Source organism: Nycticebus coucang, chromosome 8 (assembly GCF_027406575.1).
Source record: "Nycticebus coucang isolate mNycCou1 chromosome 8, mNycCou1.pri, whole genome shotgun sequence".
In the NCBI taxonomy this organism is placed as follows: Eukaryota; Metazoa; Chordata; class Mammalia; order Primates; family Lorisidae; genus Nycticebus; species Nycticebus coucang.
The window spans coordinates 9,062,102-9,079,976 of NC_069787.1; the positions used below are offsets into that span (position 1 = coordinate 9,062,102).

The following is a 17,875-nucleotide window of genomic DNA, read 5'->3' on the forward strand; positions in this document are numbered from 1 at the left end:
GTGTCCCTGGGTCCCCTCCATGGCCAGGAGAGGGACAAGAATGGGGATGGCCAGGCCATTTTGCAGCAGTCATGCTGGGTGGTGGAGCTGGCACTTTCCGCCCGGAAGCCTAGTTCCTTGGCTAGCCTCAGTGGCCTGGGCTGAGTGCTAGGGCACCTGGGGCTCCTCCCTGCCCCCTGCAGGGTCAGGGAGGGGATCTGTAGCCGGGGCCTCAGGACTCCCTGAGGGTAGGTTACTTCCCACAACCACCCCTGGCTAGCCAGGTGGCCATTCTACACCACAGCTGTCCTCTGCTGTCCAGGTTGTATGGGAGAGGTCTCTGGCTTGCCTCAGTCAAGCAGGGTCCCCGGGGGTCTTGGGGCCCCCATCCAGAGGCCCAGCTAGGTCGACCTTCAGAAGGGTAAGTGAGCAGAGGTAGAGGGTCTTGGTGTGACGCTGCGTGGCCTGAGCCCAGGGCAGAAGGGGCTCCCCGCTTCTCCTGCATTGCTCTCCAGATCTGAGAGGAGGCAGAGCTGACGTTTGGGGCATTTCCAGGAGCAGTGGGCGCCATCCGGAGAAATTCTCCTTTGACGTGTGCAGTAGGAGGGGGCTTGGAGCAGGCCTCAGGAGCCTCCGCCTGCTAACTTCGTTGGAGGAGCAGTGGCAAGGAAAAGGGGGAGGGTTCTAGGAAAAATGCCGATGGCCCATATATTTTGCCACTTTTCACACCCTCAGTCCCATTCACATCAGGGCTTATCTGTGTCCACAGATTTACACAGATGCACAGACAGTACCCATAACCATGCCTGGCATATGTTCAAATCATAGACACACATATGGAATGCCCACACCCACAGCCCAGCACCTGTAAATACGGCTCACAGCCCTGAACACCACATGCTCACATGAGGAATACAGCACAGGCGTGAACGCAGCGCACACGGACCCTGGGCGGGCAGCATGCCCACATGTGCATGTAGCGCTAACTTGGGAACACAGCAGGCTGCACACAGTGCCTGCAGCACCCACAAATGTGTGTGCCCGTGTGAGGGCTGGCCCAGGTGCCAAAACAACAGGCACATACATATGAGGCTCCCAATGCCATCTGCATGCCTGTCCCTGCACAGGCAGGCACCCAGCAGGCTGGGATGTGCCCATAGGTGAATGTCGGTCACACACATAAGAAGACAGCAGTGGCACATGGACCCAGCACCTCTGTGCCTGCACACACCATCCCCTCGGCTTCTAGGAGCGAAAGTGGCTCTGTAGGTGCTGGGGCAGGGCGGGGGCTTAGGGGACTGCCCATAAGACAGAGGAACCCTAGTGGCCACCACAGCCCCACACAGACTTGAGGGAGAGCCAGTTCACATTCCCAGAGATCTGTGATTGGTCTCAGCAAGGCCATCTTGGGTTATGGATGTTCTTCAGAGAAGGCTGCCAGGAGTTGGAAAGGAGACAGAGGAGGAGGTGGGCAGGGCTGCTGCCCATGGTCCACTCCATCAGGAACCCAGACTAGCCCCACTGACCCCTTTCCTAGCACCCAGAAAGCCAACCCACTAGTGTGGAGTCCCTGAGAGCTGGCGCCTGCGACACCTCCAGTAGCCCCAAATTCTCCTCCAGACTGAAGGTCAGAAATCTGCCTGTGGTTTATGCTGTGTGTAGGCCTGGATTCTGGGGCCTCCCTTTGCTCTTCTACCGCCCCATCTCCCTTACCCCATCCAGCCACAGGTACAGGTCACAGGACCCAGGTAAATAACAATAACCCAGCCAGCATTCACTAAGCTAATTGCTTTGCATGCATCACCTCAGCAGAGCCACCCGCAGCCCTGTTATCCCCACATACCAGGTGAAGAAGCTGTGTCCAGAGAAGTGAAGTCACTTACTCAAGGTCACACAGCTGGCGCACAGCAGAGGAGAGGTAGAAGCCAGGCTGTCATGCTCCCTGCTGTGTATACCCGTGTAAGGGCTGGCCCAGGTGCCAAAACATCTGGGATAGCCATCTGGGATGTGGCCACTTCCAATTGGGGTACCAACACCTTGGGAACCAGCAGACCAAGAGCTTAGAATTTTTGGCAAGTCTCCAAGAAAGAGCAGTGAGGACCTCCTGTGGATGAAGGGAGAGGCCTCTCCAGGCAGGTGTGGTCCTGACCTAGGCAGCTGGACAGCTCTGCCTTCCCTTTGCTCCACGGAGTTGATAAGGCCTAGAAAGCCAAAGCAAGTATATGCATTCTGAGGTCACCTAGCCAGGCCCGTTTATAGAATAGAAACTGAGGCCCAGCCAGGGGAAAGGACTTGGCCAAGGTCACACTGTGTTCTCTGAAGAGCTGGGTTTCTTGCCAACAGGGATCTGTCTATTTGGGCCCCTATTCTGTCTATTTCCCCAGGTGTGTGACTCCAGGTCAAAAGGATGAGGGCCCTGGGCCTAACCTCTGCTCCTGATGAGCTGTGTAACCTCAGGCAAGTCCCTTAGTTTCTCTGCATCCCAGTCTCTCATCTGTGGCTAGGCTGGGCTGTTCCTGCCCTACCTTACCCCACAGCTGTCTGAGAGCCCACAGCTGTGTAGAGGGCCATGCACAAAAGTATGATTAGCATCAGGACCTGGAGCCAGAGCAGGTGAGCACCTTGCTACTGACATTGGCTGATCCCAAGGTCAGGAGGGGGAAAAAGGAAGGGAAACCTCTGGTTTGGATGGTCTCAAACATTAATGGACCTAAGGAGCACATGGGCCCCTCCCTGATTACTCAGGAGGCCTGGAGGCTACATTCTAGCAGAGGCCCTGGGTTTTCACCATTTTTACTCTGCACCCCAGAAAGCTAAGATGAATAAGAGTGGGTTTAGCAGAACTCTTAGGCTCTCGGAGCTGGGGGTGGCCTGGACATCCTGCTGTTCCCCTGGCTCCTGCCACATCGGGGAGACTGAGGCTTTCACCCACCATCTTCTAGCAAGCCCCATCTCCTGGCCTCACTCTTCACAGCTACATAAGGCCCTCCCAAGGGATCACTCAACCCTCAAATCCAAAATGAGGCCACCTTCTCAGAAGGCAACTGAGAGCAATGCTCACCTGGCCTTGGGTTCAAGTCCTAATCCTGTCTCTCCCCAGGCATGTGACCTTGTGAGAAGTGGCTGTTTCTTGCTGAGCCTCAATCTTTCCTTCTCTAGACTACAGATTTAAATCAGAGCTATTGGGAAATTTTCAAATAATGTGTGTGAAGGAAGTGGCTGGCACTTAGTAGGTACAGGGTCAAGGTTGGAGGCTCTGGGGAACCCTGAGGTCCAGGACACGCCTCCTCTCAGCCTCCCCCAGCTTCTAAGGGACTGCTGCAGAGCTGTCTGAGTGCCCCATGCACACATCGTGACTCCAGCCTGGAATCTGAGCCCTCCATCCCACCCTGCCCCTCTCCAAGGCCAGACTCACCACTTCTCCACCCTATTGGGAAACTCAAACAGGGAAATATTTAGGGAGAAAGTGCCCTAGATAGAAACAGTCAATATCTGGCTTTACCACTCATTAAGAACTCATAGTAGATGTGGAAGAAAGCAAGGCCCTGGCACCTAGAAAGTGGGATGGAGCCTCAGTTCCCCCATCTGTAAAATGGGATAATAATAGTATTCACTTCTCAGGCGAGGATGCATGGGAGAAGTAACAGACTTGAAGCACTGAGCTCAGGGTATGGTCCCTATTTATGGCACAGTGAATGGAAGCTGCCGAGACTGAGAATCCGTCTGGAGCGAGAATCACAAGGTGATTCTCTAGGACCTACCTGTCCCTTTCAGGAACTAGGTGCCCTTGAAGTAGTCACTTTGCCTCTTCTAACCTTGGTTTTTTGATCTGTAAAATGGGAGTCTAGGCTGCCATTTTCTCTCCAGGTATGGAGAGAAGCCTTGGTCTGAGTGTCAGGGAGCTGGGTCCCAGGCCAGCTCAGTCACTGGCAGGTGACCTTGAGCAAGTAGTGCCAGCCTTCTGGTCTCAAGCTCTCCCCTAGAGGGGTCAGTAGTCCTGCTGCTCAGTGTCCTTGATGAGGGCAGCTTCTCCTGCCAGCTGGCCCTTAGGGTAAAGGGTAGAGACACTGGGAGTCTGAGGTAGTAACCAGAGCGATAGCAGTTAGAGCCTCTGCGTCGGATTTCTGTGGCTGCCGTGACAAATTATCCACAAACTGGGTGGATTAAAATAACACAACTGTATTGTCTCACAGTTTTGGAGGCCAAAAGCCTAAAATCAGAGGGCTGGCAGGGTTGGTCAGAGGCTCTAAGGAGGAATCAGTCCCTGTCTGTCCCCAGTGTCTGGTGGTGACTGGCAGTCTTTGCTATCCTCCAATTTCTGCTTCCATGTGCGTGTCACCTTCCTGTGTGACCCTCTGTCCTCTCCTCCTCATATAAGGACACAGGTCTTTGGGTTTAGGCCCCACTGTACGTCCAGGACGATTTCATCTCAAGATGGAATTTGATTACATTTACAAAGACCCCATTTCCAAATAAAGTCACATCCTGAGGGTCCACGTGGGCACAATTTTAGAGAGAACGGTATTCAACCCACTGCAGTTCTAATATTTATGACGTCTTTACTGCTAGGAAGTCCATTGCAGGGTGCCTCATCTTTCCCTCGCTACCATCCATTTTACAGATAAAGAAACCAAGGCCCAGGGAGCTTAAGAATGTGCCTGAGTCACACAGCAAATGAGTGGCAGAGCTGGGATTTTAACCCAAGTCTCTGGTACTTCTTCTCCTTTCCACTTTTTGGGAGCTGGCTGGGGGATGCCCAGAGCCCCTTTGAGGCCCACAGCCAGGAACCCACAGGCTGAGAACTCCAGCAAGCCCTGTGAAGACCCCATGGCCTGCAGGGGCCCCAGAAAGGTGAGCTGGAAACAGGCAGGGGAGCTTGCAGGTGTGAGGGGGCCCTCCTATGGACCCAGGAGGCCAGCACACAGCAGGGGCTGAGAGCCACCGTCCCTTCATTTCTGCCACTCTCTGTGAACCTCAGTGTTCTCATCTAGAGAATGGGAACAGCCACACTGCCTTTGTAGGACCAATTGTCAACTATCCAAATACTAATCCTAAATTGTCATTACTCATAGCTAAAACGTATCCTAAGCACGTTATAACAGTTTTTCATTATTTAATGTATAGGAGAGTAATTGCTTATTCCAAGTTATGTCCTAATCAGTGGCTCTGTTAGGGTAGCATGGTGACGGCTCAAGGTAGTTGCTAAAATAATTGAAGAGAGCAGCTAAAGTTTTAGCAAGAAGGGAAAGGTTTTATTAACTGTTAATGACTTGTACAGCAAACCCAGCCCCATCTTAGAGACTGTAGGCCAAGAAGAAAGCACAGTGTCTAGACCTTATACACAACTTTTGAGGGGTGTCAGCTGTTTCTTGGAAATTTCACAGGGTCTTGATCAACTCCGTTCCCATAACAACTCTTATTTATCTGTCCACATCAGAAAGTCCTGGGGACATTAATCATTTCCCCCAAAACAACCAGCTCCCCAGAACAGTACACTAGTAAGATCTCAATTAGCCCCCTTCCCATAACAACTCAGGCCAGCTTCAACTCAAGCTAGTCCAAAACCACCTCCACCATCCGTTCTGCTTCTGTCTAACTAACTGCTGAAATGAACAGCCCTACCCTTCTGTGGTGTGTGGTTGAACTAGGGAGTTAGCCTCAGTTTGCTCCTCAAGAAAATGGAGCTCATGTTAGTCACTGTGAGAGATAAATGGGATCCAACTAAAGTGCCCGGCCAAGGGTATGGTCCAGGTGAAGGTCGAGAGGATGTTTTCTCATCTGTAAAATGGGAGTAGTAACAGTATTACTATTACTATGCTATTATTTATTGGGTGAAGATTTGGTGCAAGCAAGCAAAGGAAATATTTGGGTCATGGTCTAACCAGAAATCAGTGTGAAAGTGTCCTCTTCCCGTGGTGTCAGAGATGGGAATTTTAATCCTGACTCCAGTGTTTACTTCTGTGTGACTTGGGGCCAGTAGCTTTGTTTCTCTGGGCTTGACATCCTGACAGGTAAAGTGAGGTGGGAGTAGCCTGCCTCACAAGAGCAGCTGTGCCATGAGACAACAGTTAAGAAACTGTCTCAAACAGGGGCCCCATCATGCCAGGCATTCGAAATACATCAAGCTTCTGTCCTGCTTCTGAGTATCTTAAAATCCTGGTCCACGGAGAGTGGCTTTGATTTTTGCAGAGACCCAGAGCAGTGGTACTGTGGTGGAGCATGGGGCTGGTAGAATCTCAGGGTGACGTGAATGGAAGCCCCTGTTTGCGTTTCAGACACTGTATAGTTTTGAAGGAAGAAAGCAGATCTCCTGGGGACTCCTGTGCCACCTGGGAAGGCGGTTTTCCATGAAGCGCTTGCTTTTTCCATGCTGGCTAGGACCACACTGCTGGGCCGTGCCTGGCTGCCCGGGCTGTATGGTGGGAGCCACGGGGGAAGTCGTCTGGATGAGCTCAGTCCAGCCCAGCTCCTTGAGCACCTGCCTTCCTAGGTTCAGGATGATGCCTAGAGCTGAGTTATTGAGGCTGTGTAGGGGGTAAGGAGTCCCTGGGCAGCCTGAGACCCCCCCCACTAGGTGAGGGCCAAAAGCTCACCCAGAGCAGACACTGGGCTCCAGTTCACTGATCCTCTTCAAGCTTTTTTTTTTTTTTTTTTTTTTTTGCAGTTTCTGGCCCGGGCTGGGTTTGAACCCGCCACCTCCGGCATATGGGACCGGCACCCTACTCCTTTGAGCCACAGGCGCCGCCCCCTCCTCAAGCTTTTTAATCTGTGCCCGTGGGCATGGCACACATCCCATGTGAATCTGATTTAGCGGTAATATAGTGCAGTGGTTAGGACAAGATCTTGGCCCACGCTGCTGGGGCTCAAGCCTGAGACCCAATTGCCAACCAGTTGTGTGTCCTTAATCTCTGAGCTTGCCAAATAGAATAATAATAACTACCTCGCTGAGTTGTGTTTAAGACTAAATTGTATGGACCCCAAGAGGCATCTTTTGACATCTCTAAAACCTGGTGTCCCTTACAACTGGTGGCACATCACAGTGGAACTAGTCAAGCCTTTTTTTTTTTCTTAAATACACATAAGGTCATGATGCATCTTACAATTGATGCAACTTAAGTTCAACAAAATAAGGTCAATAAGATAAAACGCATAAAGGGCTTAAAAGAGAGCCACCAGGCCAGCCCAGCTAAGTCACAGTGGGCCCCTGAAAGGGGCCTTGGTTTCCTCTCTGAAACAATAGGTATAAGAATACCTACCTCACAGAGCTGTTGTGAGAAGTCAGCAAGCGTATGCGTGTCTCACATAGCCAGCAGAGTGCCCATATGCAGTAGGTGCTTAATAAATGACATCTCAAAGCAAACAACAAATATCAGAGTACAGGGAGAAATTTAAAGCATAGACTCTAAAATTCTAATTCCTGCCCCACCATTTTCCTACTGTGTGACCCTGTACAAGTTTCTTAACTTGTCTGTGCCTTAGTCCTACCATCTGTAAAATGGGGATAATAAAAGTATCCAATTTGTAGAATTGCCATGAGGATTAAATAAAATTAAAGTGCTTAGGATAGTGCTTGGCAGAAGTGCAGGCAATTATTATTTGATGAACTTCTGATGAGTCCTCTTTAGTTCCATAAATGGTAGCTAAACTAAACACAGGGCTCAATAAAGTAATAGCAATAGAAACTGCACTCATCTTGCATCTGAAGCATCCAAGGCCCAAGCTGCTGTTCATAGGCCTGGGGTCACACAGCTGGTTCCCAACAGACTGGAACCAAACCCCATGTCCAGGCACCATCCTGATGCTGCCTCCTTGCCCTTGGTCCAGGACTCTTTCTCTCATGCAGAAAGGACTTTTCCACAGGAAGAAAGGTATCTAGAAGCATCAGCAAACCCAAATGCAGCATCACTGGGTCAGGTCCCATGGGGTAGTCAGGGGTCTCATTAAAAGCGGCTTCCCTCTTCCTTACCTTCCCTACCTGTTTGCTAAATACAGGGGAAAGGGCTGAGCTGGGAGGCCCGCCTTGCCCACCATTGCCCAAAGTCAGCAGAGTCTGCAACCACCCTGCAAGCCTACCAGCCAACTTTCTCTTGGCCTCCAAGTGGCTTCTTGGTGGTGGCTGCAGAGTTGACACAGCAAAACTCCCTCCTGGAGAAAGAAAAAGCTCTGGCATGCCAGCTGGTCTAGTCACCAGGCAGTGCCACAGCCACAGAGTGGATTTGGGGGTGGACAGAGACCTGGACAAATCACAGTGTCTTTCTGAACATCAGTTTCCTATCTTTGAAACAAGTACTTTTGTATCAGCTAGGCCCTGCCTGGGAGTTCACATGTCTAAAATCCCAAGTTTCCTGGACCTGGCTGATGGTCAAAGTCACAGGGACAGGGGCAGAGTTGGAAGGAACGAGCTGTGGCTGTGAATAGAGTGTACATCCCTATGGACCCTGGGTGGGCTTCCTAGGAGCAAGTATGAGACGTTGCCCGGGGAGGCTGGACGCTAAGAAGCTGAGGGGGCTCTAGCTGCCCGGCAGCTGGGTTGTGGGAGCCGCAGTCTAGGAAGGGGACCTGGGCGGGGCCTTCTACCATGTGTATTTGGAATGCAAAAGTTGTTGGGTGCGTCTCTTCCTAGCAACTATCTGAAGGCAAGAGATTAAGAGCTCTTTAGGCCACTTCTAAATTTATCAACTTACATGACTCACTTCACACGAAAATGAAGTTCTTCTCCTCATCCCACCCCCAGCCAATTTCAGATTTCTGAGCTCAGAGCATCTTGAAGAGGGCATAGAATACAAATCAATAAAATCAATATTGGCTAAGTGCTTGGTGAGTACCAGGCTGTGGGTCGGGCTCCTTGATGAGCCCAGAGATGAATCACCTCCTGCCAGGGACTAGGCAGCCCCAGGGAAAAGGTGGCTGCACCACGGATCATTTCTAGGACTGAGACGTGATGGCCTCACCACCACAGTCTGTAGCTCTTACAGGGCCACAGTGTCCTCATCCACAAACCAGGGCCAGTGTGGTGAGAAGTCCGTGGCTGGGCCACCCCTGTGCTCAGGCAGTGTTACTTCTTGAGGCTGAGCATTGGAGCCCAGCCTGTTTCTGGGCACTTCTCTGCCCTCTCAGGGACCTGAGTCTGCCTTGATGTCCTAAGGGAAGGGAATTCTGAGCCGAAAGAAGACACCAGCTTCCCCAGCCCTGGGGCCTGCTATGGTAGGACAGCTGGCAGCTAAAGATGAATGCAAACACTCTTCTCCCCGAGCCCCAACACAGCCTCTAGGGTAACCTCTCAACACAACAGCTATCGCTAGTTGAGGGCTCGCCCTGCAAGGTGCATAGTGCACACAAGTTCCTTTGCCCTCACGGCTGTGACTGGACCCATTTATAGAAGAACAGACAAGGCCGCAGAGGAGCAGGATGACCTATCCAAGGTCCCGCAGCTGGGAGGGCCAGAGTTGAGGGGAAGCGCCTCATCTTGCCACATGCACTGGACTCAAGGGGAGACTGAGGCCAGCATGAGGTGCCCAAGGTTGCAGAGTAGGCTCCAGACACCCAAGACTCTGTCCATGGTATCAGCCACCTCCTAGCAACCCTCCAGAAAAAAAGGCAGTACCTTGGACCAGACCTCAAGCTGGAGATAGGATGATTCACTCAGCCCATGTCCTCAACATGACTGGCCACGGGGGCAAGTTCAGGGTATCCTTGAAGCTGACTCTTCAGCAGCAACAGGCATATACCCTAGGAATTAACCATGTTCTTGGTCTTTATCCTCTCGACCTAAAATGCACTGGTGACCCTCCAAGGGTCATGGCCACACTGGACCCACATCTTGGGGAGAGGTGGTTTACATGTCTTAAACATCTACCAACTGCTATTGAGGGAACCGTGGTTCAAATCCCAACTTTGCCACTGACAATCTGTGAACTCCTGGGGGCATTACCATCCTCAGGGCCTCAGTTTTCCCACCTCTATTATGGGAGGAAATGTCCATATCCATCGTGAAGATGATTAGAGATGTGATAAAGTGATGTGCACAGCCCTTGCCCTAGGCTACTGTTATTATCACCACAGCTGGCACCACGTGGTCCTCATGCCCATTTTGTAAAAAAGGCATTTTCATCCTCACTTCCGAGATCCTCAGAGCGATCCAGGGACTCCCCCAAATCACACAGCAGGTTAGCAATAGAACATGATTGGGTACTGGCCAGTTAATGTCTTTTGAAGGGCTCAAGACCTCAGGGGGCAGCCAAGGACACCATCCAGAGAAGGTTTTCTTCTGTCAGGGAGATAAAATCCCAGGATGCAGAATTGTAGCATCTTAAATAGACAAGTCATCACATGATAGTGGTCAAAAGCAGATCCTGGGACTTGAGAGCTTCAGCTTGATTTCCCAACACATCTTTGCTGTGTGACCTTGAAGCAAGTGATTTAACCTCTCTGTGCCTCAGTCTCTTCGCATGTAAAATGGAATTAAATAATAGTTCCAAGCTTCTGGGGTTCTTGTGCAATTCAGTAAATGAGTGTGAAGAGCCTAGAATAGTGCCTGACACGTGGACCCTGCATGCAGTGGCCGCTGTTTGTGGTAGCAGTAATTGTGGATTCAGAGAGTAAGGGGAGCAAGGCCTCCCACCCTTCTCCATCTCTTCCTCAATCTCACCCAGTCTTTTCCACTGGCCCAACGTGGCCACTAGGGCAGCCTTCTCAGAGTGTCCATGTGGCCTGTCACTCTGGTCACAGTCCTCAGTGCTCCCCATTTCCAGTGGGTGAAGCCCAGCTCCTCGGCCTGCATTTAGTGGCTTGTGACGAAGCGCCCCACGGCCACCTTTCCAGCATCTTCCCCCATGCTTCACCTTCATACCTCTTTGCCATTTGGTCGGTCAGGAATTTAACCACGTGATATGAATTGGAGCACAGCTCCCATTTACGTTGACCCTGTTTCCCACCTCTGAGCCTTTGCCCAAGCTGTGCTTTCCCCCAGAACACTCTTTACTTACCTTTCAAAACCCTGCTTAAATACCCTCATTTTCTGGAAGCCTCCTTGCCTCTCCCTGGGTTGCCAGATCCTAAGCAGCAGACTCAGGGCCTCTGGAGTCCTGCCCCAGCCAATGTGCTTTGTTTTCAATTTGGGGTTTTTGGTGATTTCATTAGAACACTGTTGAATGAATGCCTGTAGAATAAATGAAGGAATGGTTTTCCGCATTCCATATCTTCTCTTGTCCCCTCCAATCATCTCTTCTCCCTAAGTGGCCAGAGGGATTTTTTAAACAATATAAATCAGATGTCAGTGTCCCTTGACTGACAGTCCTCCCCTTGAGCACAGCATAAGACCTATATAATCCCTTCCAGATCTGGCTCCTCATCCTGCCCCTTTCTGCTAACTTTTCTGTAGTTTACTGGCCTCCTTTCTATTCCTCAAACTCATCAGGCTCTTTGCTGCCTCAGGGCCTTTGCACATGCTGTTTCCCCACCTAAAATACCCCTTCTCCTTCTGATTATGTGGCAGATTCCTTTTCATCGAGCTAATTAGTAATTCCTCATTGAGGCCACCCCCAAACTACAGTAGAACCTCTGTGAGCTGATCACCCAAGGAACTCTAACAAATGGAGCAACCTATGGAGGTCACCAACAGAAGGAACGAGGCCTACTATACTGATACGTACATATGGTGCATGTCTAGTCTATGAAAATTAGGTCAACTTAAGGAGGTGGTCAGTGTAGGGTGGTCATGCAGTCAACCATGGAGATTCTGCTGTATTTATAAGAGCTTCTCCACCCCCTCCCTGGTATGTATAGCACTGTTTTTTAATAGCCTTTATTACAATTGACAATTTTTCCTGTATTTATTCCCTTGTTTGTTGTCTGTCTTTCCTAGACAGTCCACAGCTTGAGGGCAAAAGAGTATCTGTCTCACTCACTCATGTATTTTAGGGCCTAGAACAGCAGAAGGTGCTCAGAAAATGTTTGTGGAATGAACAAACAAATAAATAAATGATTGGCTAGATCTGGAGAAGAAGCAAGAAAGAAGAACAGCTCTTCTCTTGGTGGTGGTGGTGGGTGCAGAGTAGGAGGTGCTGTCGTAGAAAACATCCTTTGAAAACCATTCTGGGTGGCAGCCTCGGCCAAGTTCAAGTTCTGTCCTCTTTGGTGCAGATATGAAAGGGATCCTCCCTCAGCATCACACTTGACTTGATATGTGCAAGACGGAGGAGCAATGGTAGTGGAGAGGTTGCCCAGAAGCCACACACTCAACCTACCTGCTTCTCATGAGTCTCCCCGGAACCCCAGTAGGGAAAAGGAGAGAGCGGCAGAGAGCAGGCAAGGGGCATGGGTACAATTGAGGCAGGTGGACTACATGCTAGGAGAGGAGATAAAGTGGTAAACACCTGCTAACCAGTCTGACACCACGTAGCAGCGGTGTGGGGAGACAGAATAAAGAAAGGGGAAGGCACAGTATTGGTGGTGCAGGGTCTGGGAAGTGTTTCCAGGGAGGACGAGATCTCAGCTGTCCTGTTCTTTGGTAAATTGGGCTTTGTCACATTGTTTGCAACTCCACTGTGTACTTTCAAGCTTAAAGCGCCCTTAATGATGGGTTTGGGGGCCAGGCCTTAATAAAGGGAAATTTCTGCTGATTAGTCTCACCCGGGCCAAGCTCTGGAAAGAGCCTGGCATCTCTCGCCTGACACTTGCCACCCCCAACTGACCCCTTGCCTTCTTCCCCAGGAGAGGACCCCATCAACTCCTGGGTCCCCAACCCAGAAGGTGGCCAGAAAAGAAACCAGGCAGCAACAGCTTGGAAAATCCTATTTTCCTTTTTTAAACTGCAGTCATTTGAATTACAAAAATAATGCCTGCTTGTCGAAGCAAGTGAAACGATACAGAAGGGTCTATAGCAGAATGAATAATTTTCCCCTCCTCATGTCCCACATTCCCCTGATGAAGCCCTGTGGATGCCCTATCTTGTCGATTCCTTTTTTTTTTTTTTTCATATTTTAATGTCTCTGGAATTGGGATACATTCGCAGTTGACAGCATGTCATAGTTTTGTTGGAAGACCTCTTTGTCAGTGGTACACAAAATCGTGGCTTGACTTACAATTCAACTTCGATTTGACAAAATCTGATAACTTGCTGTTTCTTTCTCTTGCTTGTTCTTTCACATACTGGCAGATAGAAGTTTGGAGGGGCTTTGTTTCTTTTTTAATGGGATCATTTTATGCATACCCTGTGGCTTTATTTTGTCGCTTAGCAATGTACTGGTGCCATCCTGGTGTCTCAGCAATCTTGGCATGAGAGGAGGCAGAGGCTAGTGAAGATGATAAGAACTTTGGAGCCACCGGCCCTGCTATTTGCCAGGTGTGCCTCCACTGCAGAATTAAGGTGCACGGGCTGGGTCCAAGAGGGTGCCCGGAGTTAGAACTTCCCTGTGGATGGCGTGCCGTAACAGGACACATCGTTGCCCCCTCCCAAATAAAGCATTCCCAAGACCCAGAGCCAGAGCAGAGAGCCTGAGCTCAAATAAAAAAGTCAGATGCAAAAGGTCAGTTAAAAACAGCCAGGCATAAACAAGGGCAGAAGCCAAAGTCAGAAAGCAGGCTCAAAGGTCAGAAGCGGACAGAACGGCAGAAAATGCAAGCCTGGAGAGATGCTTCCTTCACCCCCAAAGCAAATACAACACGTGTTTTTAAATATCAACTGGTGCAAACAAAGGCTTCTTATAAGGAGAGGCCAGGTGAGCTACTGCCCCACGCCCCACCCCAGCTCTGCCCTGGCCACATGCAGAAGACCCAGGGCGGCGATACGCACCTAGAGGCTGCAGCCTCCCGAGCATTTTCCCTGTAAGAATACTGTGAGCTGATGGCACTGTTCTAAGTGCTTTGCTGGACTTGTTCAGTACAATAGCCCTCTAGAATCTATTATTCACATTTTACGGGTAAGAAAACTAAGATTCATAGATATATAGCAGCCTGCCCAGGGCCACCAACTGGCCAGTTGACTCCAGAGCCCCCAGCTTAAGCATGATGACAGTGGCACTAGGTCTCAGAACCCTGGCTCCAAGGAAGACAAGTAATTGCAAGCCAGTGTGGTAACAGCCAGGCAAGGTGAAGCAAAGGGGATGCAGGAGCCCCAGGGGGCTGTGGCCCATTTAGGAAGGTGTCAGGGAGCAACCTGGAGATGGCCTCACAAGGGTGAGTGGAAAGATCATGAGAGCTAGCCAGCCGGGAGGAAGATGGACTATGAGATGGGGCTCCAGGCAAAGACACAAGTTGAGCAGGGTGTGGAGGCCACCCCCAGCTGCACAGAACAGGAGGCACAGGCAGAGAGGGGCGTGCTCAGCCAGAGGGGCAGCCTGTCAAGCCCTCCTTTGGAAAGGATGGAGATGGTGAGAGGGAAAGCAGTTAGGGAGAGCCTATGATTTTCATCCTGGGAAAGGGCCTGTAAATTTGTTTAAGGAGAGGCCAGAGGGTTATTATGAGCAGACACATTTGAGAACCATTGACAAAAAGAATGTGCGAGTCCTCTGTAAAATGAAAATAACCAGGCTTACCTAAAGTGCCAGGAGCATTCCTCCATTCCACAAACACTGGCTGAGGGCCTACTGTGTGCCAGCCACTGGGGATACCACACTGAGCACAGCAGACCAGGTCACTGCCCCATGGCACTTGCATTCGAGGGATTGGAGATAGACAATAAACAAAGATGAAGTGGGCGGCTTGTTAGGGAGAAAAATAAAGCAGAGGAGGGAAGATGGAGAGAGTTGTTTTGAATCAGGGGATCAGTGAAGGCTTTGCTGAGGAGGTGGCCTCAGAGCAGAGACCTGAGGAGGGTGTGTGACTGTCTGGGGAAGAGGGTTCCTGGCAGAAGGAATGGCCAGTGCAGAGGCCCCAAGAAAGGTGCTCAGTAGGTTTGAGTAAGAGCAAGGCCTGTGGGGCAGAGGGGACTTAGCAAGGCAGAGAGTGGGATGAATTCAGAGAGCAAACACACTGGGAGACCAAAATCACCTAGGATCTCAGGGGCCATTACAGGGGCTCTGGCTCATCCTCAGAGAATGACAGCAGCCCCGGAAGCATTCCCAGCAGAAGGACTGATTTGTGTCTGGCGATGTGTGGAGAACAGACAGTGGGGGATGAGACGAGAGGCAGAAGGTCAGAGAGGAGGCTTCTTCATTCAGTGAGCATGGTGGGAGAAGACAGGGCTCCACCGCAGGAGACTGCAGAGGAGGTGAGAAGGGGTCGTGTGCTAGATATAGAGGTAGAGCAGGTGGGATTCATTGGTAGGTAATTTTCATTGTAGAATTGAAGAGCACACGATCTAGAACCTGGAGCACCCAGTAAATATTAGATGGACGAGTGAATGGATGGATAAGTAGGTGGGTGGACGGGTGGATGTGAATAGGTTGGTGGAGGGAGAGAGGGAGTAAAGGAGGGAGATGAGAGGTAAAGAGGGGAAGCTAGATGGGTGGATGAATAGATGGATTGTTGAGTGAGTGGATGAAGGGGTGGATGGATGAATAAGTAGGTGAGTGGGGTGGAGGAATATGTCGATGGATATATGTATGGGTGAGTGGGTAGATGGATAGGTAGGTAGGTGGATGGATGGATAGATGCATAGGTGGGTGGGTGGATGGATGGATAGGTAGGTGAGTGGGGTGGAGGGATAGGTAGATGGATGGATATATGGGTGGATGGATATGTAGGTGGGTGGATGGGTGGATATGGATGGGTTGGTGGGAGGGAGGAAGAAAGGGATGGAGGGATAAGCAGTTGGCTAGGTAGATGGGTGGGTTGATGGATGGATGGATGGATGGGTTGGTACAGGGATAAAAGGAGGGAGAGATGGATGCATGGATGTATAGGTAAGTGAATAGATGGATGGACGGATGGATTGATGGATGGACGGTTGGATGGATGGATGGATGGATGGATGGTTTGAATGGATGGATGGTTGGATGGATGGATGGATGGATGGTTGAATGGATGGATGGATGGATGGATGGATGGATGGATGGATGGATGGATGGATGGATGGTTGGATGGGTGGATGGACGGACAGTTGGATGGATGGATGGATGGACGGTTGGATGGATGGATGAATGGATGGATGGATGGTTGGATGGATGGACAGACAGTTGGATGGACGGACGGATGGATGGTTGGATGGATGGATGGATGGATGAATGGATGGATGGATGGTTGGATGGATGGACAGACAGTTGGATGGACGGACGGATGGATGGTTGGATGGATGGATGGATGGATGGACGGATGGTTGGATGGATGGATGGTTGGATGGATGGTTGGATGGACGGATGGTTGGATGGACGGATGGATGGATGGACACATTCTTCAGCCCTGCCAATGCTGCAGAACCAGAGACTCAGGGGGCTCAGTGGCTGAGAAGTGGTGGATTTCTCTTTGCTGTTTTCAGTGGCCTTGACTTCCTACAGCCTCAGTGGAGACCCTTAGGTCAGCCAAGCAGGAACTTACAACTGGCCCTGGGACCTCTAGCATCCTCCTTTCTACTACAGCTTTTGGGAGGGGGCGGGGGGTCCTTGGTTTCATCTGAGCATTTGTTCTAGTAGTGTATGTCTGTGTGTGAGTATGTGTACATGTGTGCCTATGTGCGTGTGTACATTTAGGGGAAAGGGCTGTACTGGGAATAGGGAAAGGAAAAGGGTCCAGCATGCATTTAGCCGCCACTGTGTTTCAAGCTCAGTACATATTTGTCTGAACTCTTGCTACTTGCCAGATGCATTTGAGGCAGTGGGTATGCACTGTGAGTAAGTCAGAAGAGTTCTCACTAAAATAACTAAAACTAATAACCCAGGCAGTGGTGATTGTTATGAAGAAGATAAACAAGCATCAAAGGAGCTGCTTGAGTGGGATGGTCAGGAAGGGCCTCACTGAGGAGGTGATGTTTGAGATAAGAAGCGTCTGGCTGTGCCACCGTCTGGGGAAGAGCAGTCCCAGCAAAGGAACCAGTTTGTGCAAAGGGCCTGTGATGGGAACAAGCTGGACAGGGAGAGAGACAGGGGAGTGGAAGGAATAATGAGGGGCCAGATCTTAGGGAGCTTTATAGGTTAGCCCATGGAGTTTGGATTTGACCCACTGGAGGGTCTCATGCAGGGGTGAGTCATACACACATCCCTCTGGCTGCCATTTGGAAAATGGATTACAATCTCATTAAATCCCCGCAAGAGTTCTAAGCAGCTGGTGGTGAAATTCTCATTCTATGGACAGAGAAACTGAGTCACAAAACTAGTAAGTAGCAAAGCAGGGGTTTATGGCTAAATCTTGTCCTGAATCAGTGGGCACCCACAGAAGGCTCCTAGACTGCAGAATGGCGTGGTACAAGTGGGGATTGAAGGATGTTGATGTGGCCGCTGGCCTGCAGGGAGGTGCCCAAGGCTTGGCTCCTGCCCTGGGAGCCTCCATGCGCTTCTTGTGGCCTGATATCAATGACTACCCTCGGCTCCAAGGTCCAAGTGCGCTGGCTGCATTCCATGATGCCCTGGCCCCCACATCCTGTCTGTATAATTGTGGGGTGGCACTGACTAGGAGAACAGATCTCACAGGATTCTGCCAGAAGCTTCTGCTTCTGCATTCCCCTGCTGTCGGCACACCATGCCTCTGAGGGTGAGCTTCCCCAGCTCCCAGGAGCAGAGTCCCAGCCCAGGGGCAACCCAGGCAGTGAGCCTCTGGGCCAGAGCTAGGAAGCCCGAGTTGCACAGAACAGCCAGCGCTCTCTGCAGAAGAGAGTAGGCAGGATGGCCAAGGATCTCTCCCTACCTCAGTTACTCCACCCCACCACCCTCTTCTCTGGAGAAAATTTGGAGACAAGCAAAGTAAATTTGGTTTCTTTGCTGTGATTCACAAGGGCCTACTTCAGAAAGCCTCCACAGGGAGAAAA

At 50.7% G+C, this 17,875-nt stretch overlaps 1 protein-coding gene across 9 annotated transcripts in view; it reads left to right on the forward strand.

Annotated features, from left to right (window-relative positions):
• The window catches only part of ATP2B2 (ATPase plasma membrane Ca2+ transporting 2), a 373,264-nt gene that overhangs the window by 195,165 nt on the left and 160,224 nt on the right, over positions 1 to 17,875 (forward strand). The gene's annotated exons all lie outside the window — the stretch shown is intronic.